The sequence below is a fragment of the Parus major genome, chromosome 6, assembly GCF_001522545.3.
Source record: "Parus major isolate Abel chromosome 6, Parus_major1.1, whole genome shotgun sequence".
In the NCBI taxonomy this organism is placed as follows: domain Eukaryota; kingdom Metazoa; phylum Chordata; class Aves; order Passeriformes; family Paridae; genus Parus; species Parus major.
This window is the reverse complement of record NC_031775.1, coordinates 21,554,317-21,563,112: the sequence shown is the minus strand read 5'-3', so window position 1 is coordinate 21,563,112 and position 8,796 is coordinate 21,554,317. Positions and strand designations below refer to the sequence as shown.

The 8,796-nt window shown below is 54.6% G+C and overlaps 1 long non-coding RNA gene across 1 annotated transcript; it reads right to left on the bottom strand.

Annotated features, from left to right (window-relative positions):
* Positions 1-555: 555 nt before the first annotated feature.
* On the bottom strand, positions 556-4,938 carry LOC107207162. Its single transcript, XR_001522634.3, has 2 exons — positions 4,671-4,938; positions 556-952 (listed from the first exon to the last, which is right to left on the bottom strand). It is a non-coding gene; the product is annotated as an uncharacterized LOC107207162 (long non-coding RNA).
* Between the last annotated feature and the right edge of the window lie 3,858 nt (positions 4,939-8,796).

The window sequence follows — 8,796 nt, the reverse complement described above, 5'->3', positions numbered from 1 at the left end:
CCCCTGGAGCTGTTGTGGGGCACAGTCGAGCTGTCAGAACCAGATGCTGCCTGCCATGGGTAGGGGCTGCTCTAGTTGAGATTCTGGAGGAGGTGCAAACCAGCTCTTCTGGGCAAGGTGAGAAGGAGCATAGGGTTTGCTGTACAGTGATGTTGAAATGCCACATAAATTACAAGGACTTGCACAATAACTCATCCTATAACTCAAGCCATTCCTTCAGCTGTTAGGTTCCTGGTGGCATGACACTGTGTTATAGTGGAAAATGTACCCAAAACTCAAAGGGCACAGCCAGGCTCTCCCAGAGGTATATGATGGATGAATGAAAACAGAGCCTGCTGCCTACACAAATACTGTCTCTAAATATGTCTCTACTGGGGTCATCTCCAGGGCCCACAGGGAGACAGGGTATAGCCCTTGACTTTACCCATCCTGACCTGTTTATCTTCTCTGAAGTTTTGTTTTGTTTTGCTGCTTGGACTTTGAACAGGAGATTGCTGGGCACGCCCAGACTGTTCTTCTGACAACGTGTATTTTTAGTAGAGGCTCACAATTCCATGTAGTACATCAAGAGGTAGCAATGTATTTATTTTCTCAAGTACTACTTCACTTCCCGAGGGAAGAAAACATTCTATAGTTGGGCTTTTGTTTCCCTTGGGGGAAGATGTGCCACAAACCTTTAGTAGCTCTCTGATAGTAGACATTTTTATGGTGGCCATGACTTGCCTCTGTCCCTAATCTGGTCTCTGTGCAGGAGTAAAGATTTACATATTCCTTGTAGGAAGAGCTCACAGTTGCCTTCTCCTCCTGGAGGTTTGAGGCTCAGTTGCTGCCCAGCTGCAGAACTGAATCCATAGGGCATTTTGAAGGCTTTAATGCCTATGGAATTCAGTTCTCAGAGCCAAGCAGCCAGTGCGAGTCAGCTTCCCCTGGCTCCAGCCAGCTGTGTCTCCATCTGCAAGGGGGGAAAAAATAGAAAAGATCTTGTCATAGCTTTGACACAGGGCAGGCACTGAGCTGATACAGATTTTTGCAACTGGGAGCTGCCACAAGGAGAAGACTCTGGCACCTCTCACCCCAGAAGCAGCACAGACAGATTTCTTTGGAAGTTTCTTTTACTCAAATTGGCTGGCTCATTTTTTCCCACTGCTTCAACATATCCTGTTGTTTAGAGTCACTGCAAAGCTTCAGGTCAGCCCTGAGCTCTGCAAACCTGCTAGAGCTGTAAGAGAAACGCCATTCCTGCAACATGGGGTTGGTATTGGCAGGTGTGCTGAGAGCCCCCCTATGTACTTGCTCTGTGTGCAGGTATCACACGTCCCTTGGTCTAAGCTGCTCTTCCTCAGTGTGTGTGTCTGAAAAGGGGCAAGTTGTGCCATGGGGATGCTCAGTCCTGCAAGAGCAGCCCAGCACTCCCAGGCACTGACCCTCTGCTCCATTCATACTGAAACCAATGCCCACAGGAACCCCTTGAACCGAGAGGTGCCAGCTGAGGAGAATGATTTGTGCAGCAGGTGCTACCCTGGGTACACCATGAAGTGCAGGGGCTTTCTGCCTATTTGGAAGTGGGAAAGAACACATGGTAACTTTTTGTAAAAATGAAGAGTGAAAGGCCTTTTCCAGACAGCTCAGAAAGTAGATTCAGGGAGGGATTGGTCTCCATCTGGGTTAACCTGGGCCTTGCTGGTGCATCCCACAACTCTACACCTGCTCTTTGCTGCCTACTGCCCCACCCTCTGGTTTGAGTTGCAAAGCTCACACGCATGGAGGGGCAAACTTGAGGGACACATGGGGATCCACCCCCCTGAGAACCCACAGAGATGCTGATGCTGCCAGCAGCTTTGGGCAGCCTCACCCCTCAGCAGATGTTCACTTTCAAACCTGGGGACCAACCTAATGGCTGAAAAGCTTTTCCTTGGCTCAGCAATAGTTTGGCACAGTTGTGATGACAGTGGCTCAGGCAGGAATAAGCACCAGGAGAGGATTCCAGCCCTTTGCCTGTATGCCAGCAGTGCAGAAGGGCTGCCTCGGGTCAGCATAAGAGACGGGAAATGACACACACCGCTTTGGAGCACGGGCAAAGATTTCAGTGAGGGAAGCACTGAGCAACTGTGCACGAGCAGTGAACTCCGCGATTGCTCAACTGCTGGCCCAGGGCTCTATTTTAATCCCTCCGCTGGGAATTGCAGTTCAGTTGGGGCAGCATGAATTCACCACCCTGATGCACGTAGCAAAGGAGCCAAACCCTGTTGCAAAAGCTGAGGAATCCCTGGCCAAAAGTGCCAGCTCTGGTGTATGACAGGGGCATGTACATGTGCAGCAGTACTGCAGGGGCTGCCTAGAGGGGCAGCAGTGGAGGGAGATGGGGTAAAGCAGAGATAACACCAGGGTCCTCACCCTGCAGCAGGTGATCAGGGGTCAGAGAGGCAGCTCAGGGACCCAGCTGTGCCCTATACTGGTTTTCAGACCACTGTGACGTGGCACAGAATTTTCAATAGCTCTGAGCTCCTGAAACTCTGATCTCCCTCCTCCTCCTCCTGCTCTGCAGGCAGCCACTTGTGCAACTGAGTGAGCAGGAAGGCAGCCTGCCAGAGACACTGAAGCCACATGGAAGCACCTGCTGGCTTGAAATGGTTGGTAGGGTTGGGATGTTTTGGGGCTGCTTGTTGTCCATCTCATGCCCATGGGGTGGTTACCCTGCAGTCCCTGCCTATTTGAGTGCACAGAAAGCCTTTGTATTTCATTTTTTAAGTCTTAAAACTCTCCTCTGAGGCATTTTACCTCACATTATTGACGGACATCTGCTGTTCAAAGTGCCATCCATCTGCCTTCATTCCTCTGCTGCCACTGTTTTCAGAAACTGAAAGGTGCAGGCCAAGGAAAAGCTTTCCTCCTCATCTTCCCCCATGGTCTGATTTGCAAAGAAAGGGGAAGGGCTTCAAGCAGACAGGCAGGGTGAGCAGGATGGGGGTCAACACCAACAAGCCTTCCCTGATGGTCCTCCTTCCCTTGCTCCATGGCCCAGGGAGCTGATATGGGTGCTAGGCTGAGTGGGACAGCCCAGCAGCCATCTGGCATGAACTCCCCCCATTCCCTATGCTCCATCCTCCCCAAGGTGGGGCAGGGACAGCTCCAGCATGATACTTTTAGCATCCTACCTGTGGGTGCTGGGACTGAGGCACCCCACTGCCAAAATGCACCAAAAACAGTTTGATCCAAGTGCAATGGAAAGCCCATGGGGGATGAGCTGGGAAAGAAACTAATCAAATGCAAACTCAGACTAGCTTCAATTCTGATTTAATTCCTGACTACTCCTGCAAGCAATGTCCCCATTGTATCCACAGCACCCCAGGTACTCTGCCTTTACTCCTTGGTTTTCCTGACACAGCTTTGTCCTGTGTTCCTTTGCCCAGGCAGGGCCAGGGCTGGATTTGGCCCTGTGTATTTGGGATTATCCCTTGCCTCTAGCAGGTCTGCACTGGAGTGGGCTGCCAGGTAATACCTGGGAGGGCAGGGATGAATGAAGATGTGGGAACCACCTTGGTGATGGGTATTTTGCTAGTATGAAGGTGCCTTGCCCTGGTCTGACCCTGTGTATTCTGGAGGCTGGGTCAGGGTCAGTCTGCAGCGCTGCACTGGGGTGACCATTGCCCCAGCTCAGCCCCGAAGGGAATTGCATCAGGGCAGCTGCCACTTTTGCAGGTGGGGGTTTCATAGCCCCAATGCAACCTGCTTCCCCTGACCCTGGAGCAGGAGCCCTTGGCTGAAAGGTTGAGAGATCCTCAAGGCTCCTAACCTCAGCCTAAAATGATGGTGAGTCAAGAGACACCGCAGATAATCAGGATGCCCAGGAGGACCCTGCTGTGGGGCTTTCTCTGTGGAGCACAGCAGAAATGGCCACATGAGCAGATTTCCCCATGGCAAGCCCTGCTGGAGGCAGTGGGAGGACACAGAGAAGTAGAAGCTCACTCATGGCCAACCCTGCTACTGGAGAGCTGTGCCACAGCAGTTCAGCCCTGAGCTGCCAGAGGCATTGGCTCCTTCTGGCTTTTGCTCCCCACTCCTTCCCTCCTGTGGGCACCCGGCACAGGCTGGAGCGCTGCCCTCTCCCTCGCTCCTGGGGGAGACAAAGCACAAGGACTGCTCCAGGGCGGACGTGACTCCCAGGCAGCTCCAGTGCTTAATGGTTTATTGCTTTATGTCTTAAAAAAAGCAGCAGCGCCCTCCTTTCGGCATTTCCAGCTAATTATCCCGGGGGTTGCTGATTAGCTAGGACGTGCTTAGGCCCAGGCAGCGGAGTGCTGTGGGTGCTGCACAGCCACCGGCACCGCGCTGACATGGTGGCTGGAGCATTATTACAGGGAGTTTCACTTTGTCTTCCCAGCAAGTTTGTAGGAACATGCCCCCCGCCGTTTCAAGTGTGTTCTCAGCACGAGCCCGGTTTTGCAGGTTACCAAAGAGCCGCGGGTCGCAGTGAGATGCCCGTGCCCGCGCACGGTGTCTGACACCCCCTGTCCCGCTGCCATCCCCCGAGAGACGTCAGCGCGTCCCGGCACCGGCACAGCCCACGGCACAGCACTGCGGCTCCTTGGGGACAGCAGCAGACGAGAGATCCCCTCGTTGCAGCCACAGCGGTCCCCCCGCTCAGACCCTCCCCTGACCCCGGCACTCACCCGACTCCCGTCCGGCTCCCGTCGAGGCGGCTCTGCGGGCGAAGGGGCCGGAGGCGCTGTTAAATATTGCAGCCGACTTACTCACTTCTCTTCCTGGACGGCAGCGCAGAGTTTCCACCCACTTCTTTCACCTTTGGTTTCCAGGCTTTCTGAGAAAAGGGGAAGCCGTGGGAGGGAGCAACCGGCATCCCCGTGCCAGGGCCACGGCCCCCAGCAGCCGCTCTTTCCCGGGAAGGGGCGGCTGCCAGAGGGGGCCGCTTTCCCGGGAAACTGCGGCGAGGCTGGGAGTGCCTTGTGCTCGTGGCCCAGCACTCCACGGCCCTCTCGGGTTAGGCAGATTTTCCTCCCCAGCCGAGTTGAGGGGGCACCTGAGTGCTGCCTCCCTGGCATAAGCTCAAGGGTGGCTGCCTGACCAGCCCAGCCTCCTCCTTTGGGAGTGAAAATTCTCCCCTGGCCTCACTCCACCAAAGCCCATTCTGTTCCTCCTTGAACGTAGTGCCTCTGCAAGTGGGGACAGTGCCAGAGTTGGGGTCACATACACATCACCGTGTGATGAGCTGTGTCCGTGCTCAGCCTGCAGAGCTCTGCCAGTAGCAGGTGCTGCCGAGAGCCTGGGAATGTGCCAGCCAGCATTCCATTCAGCAGCCAGTGCTTCATCCAGTGGCATGCCCATTGGCACCACAGGGAGCTGGCTGCTCTCCCTGGGGACATTGGCAGATGACATTCCCTGGGATATAAAGCCCCCACTGGCTGCTGCCAGCTCTGGTGGGTGAGCACACGTGTCTGGTGGGACTCCTTTTTCTTAAATTCCCATTCTCCAGCTTTCTGTTAGTGCCACCAAACACACAACCATTGTTTTTGCTCAGAAGTGACGTCAAGTCTCCTGGGGGTCCCCTCTGCCAGAAGTCTGGAAATTAAAATCTGGGGCCCCAGCACTGGCTGTGGCACTGAGCTGATGGTGAGGTGAGCACCACTGCTCTTTCTGTGCTGTGGTGAACAAACCCAGAAATAAACTGGCAAATCAATTGATGGGGCATGGTGAGATGCCTCACATGCCTGGCAGCCTGCACCACCCTGCCCAGGCTCACCAGCTGCCCCACAAGTTCAGATAAAATTTACAGAGTGGTTCTGTCTTTTGAGAGCTGCTATGGTATTTCTGGAGTGGGAAGCACCTAGAAGGCTCTGTCATGGAGATGACCAAGCAGGAGCCACAGTTTTATCAATGCAAGCCCACAAAGCAGGCAACATCATAAATTCAGGTTCTCCCAGTGTATTTTCAGTTTGTGTGGGTGTGGGTTGGCTGCTAACCTCAGCTTTGTGTGATGCCACTCTCTGCCCCTTAGCTCCATCAGGGGGCCAGATTGGAACTTTGGCATGTGAATCTGTGACCTGAAATATCTCTGTTTCCTCAAGGCGGGGCTGCCCTCCTGCTCACCTGCCGCAGTTCCTCCCAAACATGACACAGCTTACGAGCACCCAGTGCTCCCTCCCCACAGCCATCACTTTTGGCAGCTCTCAGTGCCACACTGGAGGGCTGGAGATCTCCTTGCTCCTTCTTTGCTGCCTGCTCAGCTCTTCCAAGGCAGCACTGCAGCATCATGGCTGTGATATCCCCATTGGGGATGGGGCCTGGCCAAATCTGTCCCTGGCACTGGCTGCATTGCTTGTCCTTGCTGGGATCAGGCCTTGGACATTCATCCCTCTGGCTACTGATCCTGATACCTTCCCCAGGATACCTTCACAGTACCACGGCTGGCTTGGCCACATCTTTGCACCCCTCTCCTTGGCACATGGGTCCCCCACAAGCTCTGTATGTGTCTGCCTGTTGGGAAGGGCCTGGAAAACCACTGGGGAACAGGGGAAGAGGCAAAGAAGCAGGTGAGAAAGAGGCACAAGTAGGGCAAGCAGGGAAGTCACTGCAGGCTGATGCTAAGGGGATGGCCATCAGGGCAGCTAAGACCCTGCATGGGTGGGAGGAAGGGAGTGCACAAGTTTGCTGGTGAACAACTTTGCCGGCTCCCTCGAAGCAGGTTGTGAGGGGAAGGGGAAGAAGAGTGTGCTTGGAGTTGGAGTGACTGCCTGACTCCCAGTTTTGATAGGTGTGGTGGGCAGAGGTGAGTGAGCAGAAGCAGTCTCTGGGGTCACACTGCAGCACTCGGGACCCATCCCTTCCCTGTGACACCGGCACAGCTGAGACCTGATGCTGTCCCTTGTCCCCATTTCTCCAGATTCCCCCCCTCTCCTTCAGCCAAAGGCATCAGGTGTAAGTGAGGAGCAGCCTGACCCAGCTCCCGTGGAAGGACAGTGGCATTTATCAGGGGAAGGGGGAGCTTCCTGCAGCTTCACTGTGCTGGGAGCATGGCTAGGCACAAGGGGTTTGCCCTTTTTGGGGAGGGTCCTATGGGAGAGGAGGCTGGGGAACTGCCCCTCTAAGACTGGGACTTCACCCTGGGGGAAGAAAATCCACCTTCCAGCTCTGGGGAGGGGGCAAAGGAAGAGAGAGCTGCTGGCTTTTCCTACCCTTCCAAAGAAATTAAAATCCCCCACCTTTGATCTCCTGTGACTGCAGAGAAAGCCAGGCAGCAGATCCAGGGTGTGGTTTAGTGCTCAGAAATAAGCCAGCAATTAGAACACCTCACAGTGTTACTGCTGAAAGCAGAAAGTAGCCTTAGGGAAGGGCTGATGTGTGCTCTCTGAGAGCCTGAGCCCCACAGCACTGTGGGGTTTTGGATAAAAGCTGATGCACTGCTCCTTGCCCCGGGTCAAGACACTGGAAAAAGGAGCAGTGAAATGTCTGCAGCCTCCAGGAGTGTCCCAGTGTCAGCCACTGCCTCTGGGGCTGGAGTGGGACAAGGGCTTTCATGGCTGTCTGAGGTGCTCTCCTACAGGGAGATTCAATCTCTTCGGGGAGGCTGCTCTGGGCTGCAGCCCCAGGCTGTGCACAGCAAGAAGGCTGGGCTGGAGATGCTGGGAGGCAACAGCGACTCTTTGGCCCTTTAGTAGGGAAGCCCACAGTAGTGCCTAGATCCAGGGTCGTGCCCAGCCAGCACCTGCTGCCCCTCCTCAGGCAGTTTCTCTCAGGTGTAGACTCACAGATGTCTAACACAGAGCTAATCCCACACTTTAGCCTTAGCTGAGGCTCAGTCCATCTCCAGACTTAAACCTACAAACATCAGGCTTTGTGAGATTTTGTGGCCCTTGTGTCTTTCCTTTTCCCTCTTCCCTAAGCCACCCAAGCTGCCTGCAAGCCCCTGTTCCTCCTCTGAGAAATGTCATACATGAGGGAAACCACATCTTTCAGCCTTGTCCTTGGGATGAAGGATGTGGTGTTAAGGGACAGCTTGGGCTCAGCAGGTGCCTTTTCTCTTGACAGCACAAAGACAGAGATGCCCTTGCTGAAAGAGCTGAGCAGCCTTGGTTTGAACACAGACCCTCAAAACCAGATTTGAGAGGCCACACTAGCGGCCTCAGAGCCGGGGTGGCAGGACAGGCAGCTCAGGCTGTTCTCAGTCCCTTTGTTTGTGATGCCAGCCCCAACTGCGCACAGAGAGCCTGGAGGGGCTGAGGTGCAGCCTCCATCACTCCAAGTGTCCTGTGGGACAGGCTGCTCCTGCAGTGCTTGCAGATGCACTCGGACCTCACAGCCCGGGGGATGCTGGTGTGGACTTCTGCCTTCCAGGCACTGCACTGAGCATTTGCATGGCTGCAGGGGAGCTCAGGCATGGTTATACCCATCAATGATGTCCTGCAAGAAACCTCCCCCTGTAAAAGCCTGGCCAGCAGTTGGTATTTTCCTGCCAAGGGGACTTGCTCTGCCTCTCTCTCCAGCAGGACTTTTTGTACACAGCCAGGGTTTTGCTCAGGCTGCGTTGCTCTGAGCTCGGGCTCTCCCTCCACCTGCCTGGCTGTTTTTAGCCTATGTTGTATTTTTGCATCCTTTGAGACCTCCTGCTGTCTGGCCACCTGGATAGAAATCTGGTAAGATTTCATGAATGGAAATGAACAGGGGAAATGCACAGAAGTTCAGCTGGTGTGACCACCAGAGATGGCATTTACCTCTCTGGAGCAACTCCTCCTGCCCCCAAAGAAACGCTGAAAGCAGCACACACCCCATGCAGCTCCCTGC